Raw genomic sequence first — 2,881 nt, forward strand, 5'->3', positions numbered from 1 at the left:
ATATTCTAATTATTGGTCTGTAACATATTTTGAAAAATTTCTCTGTATTCCAAGAAATTTTTTTCTGCATTCCTATTTTGTTGGTTTGGTTTATAAGCCATCCTTATTTGGTTTAAAATAAGTGTAGCTTAAACAAACTTGTTTGAGTTTCTCTACTCAAACATGCAACTCTACTGGTGAGAAAGTATACTATTAAGCAGGTTTTCAAAAGGTTTTTACTTAAGTATAGCACACATACAGAAAATGGACATATCTTAACTGCACATCTTGATGAATATTCACAAAATGAAGACACACATAAAATCAGCTCTCAGATCAAGACCATTCTTTATCAGTCCTTTCTCCACTCTTTTGCAGTGCAACATCCTTCATAAATCAATTTTCTGTATAAAGAAGGTGAATGTGAAAGTCGCTCAGTTGTGTCCAACTCTTTGTGACCCAATGGACTATAAAGTCCATGGAATTCTCCAGGCCAGAATACTGGAGTGGGTAGCCTTTCCCTTCTCCAGGGTATCTTCCCAACCCGGAATTGAACCCAGGTCTCCCGCATTGCAGGCAGGTTCTTTACCAGCTGAGCCACAAGGGAAGCCAAGAATACTAGAGTGGGTAGCCTATCCCTTCTCCAGTAAATCCTCCTGACGCAGGAATAGAACTGGCGTCTCCTGCATTGCAGGTGGATTCTTTACAACTGAGCTGTCAGGGAAACCAAGTTTTCTGCACATGCCTTTTCCAATTTTGTAATCAATTTTCAAGTTCCACAAAAAAAATGGTCTTGTTAATATTAATATTTTGATTGGAGTGTTACTGGACTTAGGGATTAATTTGAGGTGAATTTCTAACTTTTGGGGGGTTTCCCAGGTCATACTAATGGTAAAGAACCTGCCTGCCAATGCAGGAGACATAGAGACTTGGGTTTGATCCCTGGGTGGGGAAGATCCCCTGAAGGAAGGCATGGCAATCCAGTCCATTATTCTTGCCTGGAGAATCCCATGGACAGAGGAGCCTGGTGGGTTACATTCCATAGGATCACAAAGAGTTGGACAGGACTGAACCGACTTAGCACACATGCATGCTAACTTATTGACATGAAGTCTTCCCATGTATAAATGCAATAGTGTTTGGGAGAAACAATCCTCCATGGTCCCTTTGTACCCCTGTATTTTCTTGCTGAGTATGCCAAAATGCAATCCTTGAAGCCTGTTTTTCTGAGCCATTTCTCAGGGTCATGTTTGCAATGAAGGGTGAGGAAATATCTCCCTATAGAAAAAGAGCAGGCTTGCTTTTACTTTTCTATAAAATCAGTGGAACCTCCAAACTCATTGTCCCTCTCCTGTAATGCAATCCAGTATGTGTTCAGCGTCCTTCATATCATCCTTGTGGGACTTGGTTAGGAGGGTGGGGGGTATTAAGGATAGACACAAATCATCATAAGCTCTGGTTACTGCTTTTATTGTCAATAATAAAGTGTAAACCCGTGGCGGATTCATGTTGATGTATGGCAAAACCAATACAATATTGTAAAGTAATTAGCCTCCAATTAAAATAAATAAATATATATCAAAAAATTATAATAAAGTCCTTTGTCTCTCACCCAAGATTCTCATGTCTTATGCCAGAATCCATGGAACTAGAGTAGCCTAATATCTTAGATTGTGTATAGGTAAAATCCCACACTCTGTATAGTTCTTACTAAGTTTATTTCTTTACTTTCAGATATTTTTGAAATGTCCTTTAGCACAATTTTATGCTTTTATGTGTAATGGTGTATTCATGTTTGTTAGCTATCTTTTTAGCTGCCTTTTAGATTTGGGGGCTACTGTGAAAGGGTTATTTATACTGAATTTTCTACTCGGTTATTGAATTCTACATCTTTTTTTATATGTCACTAGTGTAGCTATTCATACTGCTGCTGTTCAGTCACTAAGTCCTGTCCAACTCTCTGTGACCCCATGGACTGCAGCATGCCACGCTTCCCTATCCTTCACTATATCCCAGAGTTTGCTCAAACTTATGTCCATTGAATTGGTGATGCCATCTAACCATCTCATCCTCTGTTGTCCCCTTCTCCTCCTGTCCTCAGTTTTTCCTAGCATCAGGGTCTTTTCCAAGAAGTCAGATCTTTGCATCAGGTGGCCAAAATATCGGAGCTTCAGCTTCAGCATCAGTCCGTCCAATGAATATTCAGGGTTGGTTTCCTTTAGGATTGACTGGTTTGATCTCCTTCCTGTCCAAGGGACTCTCAAGAGTTTTCTCCAGCACCACAGTTCAAAAGCATCAATTCTTTAGTGCTAAGCCTTCTTTATGGTCCAACTCTCACATCTGTACATGATTTTATAAATATATAATAAAGAGGAAATGAGGAAAATATATGCACACATTCCCTTATATTCTGGTAAAATAGGGTGCCTGCTGTCAAAGAATTTATAAAATGCGAAGAAGATAGAAACATCCACAGACTATTACCATTAAGAAAGTAATATTATACATCAAGGCAGAGATGTAAACAAAGTACTATGGAAGTAGGGGCAATTCAATGTGATTTGGAGGACTGTGGAAGTTCTCATATCATATCAGGTGTTTATGTTGGGCCTCAGAAAGTAATCAGCATCTCGACTGGTGCAGATGGAAATCAGGGAAAGGCAGATGACTTCTCATGCCATACCTGGCATTCAAAGACATCCACAATTTAACCCCAATCTAGCTTTCTAAACCCAGATGCTAAGTCCTCCAGGAAATAAGAGCTAGTCTCTCATCTGTTAACCCTCTTCCAAACTCAAAATGTTTGAGTTCCCACCATGTTGCTTTGCATTATAACACACTGATTAAAGCAGAAGATTTAGAGTCAGATGATTCTGCCCCAGGCTCTAACTTACTGACTATG

Source organism: Bos indicus x Bos taurus, chromosome X, assembly GCF_003369695.1.
Source record: "Bos indicus x Bos taurus breed Angus x Brahman F1 hybrid chromosome X, Bos_hybrid_MaternalHap_v2.0, whole genome shotgun sequence".
Taxonomy (NCBI): Eukaryota; Metazoa; Chordata; class Mammalia; order Artiodactyla; family Bovidae; genus Bos; species Bos indicus x Bos taurus.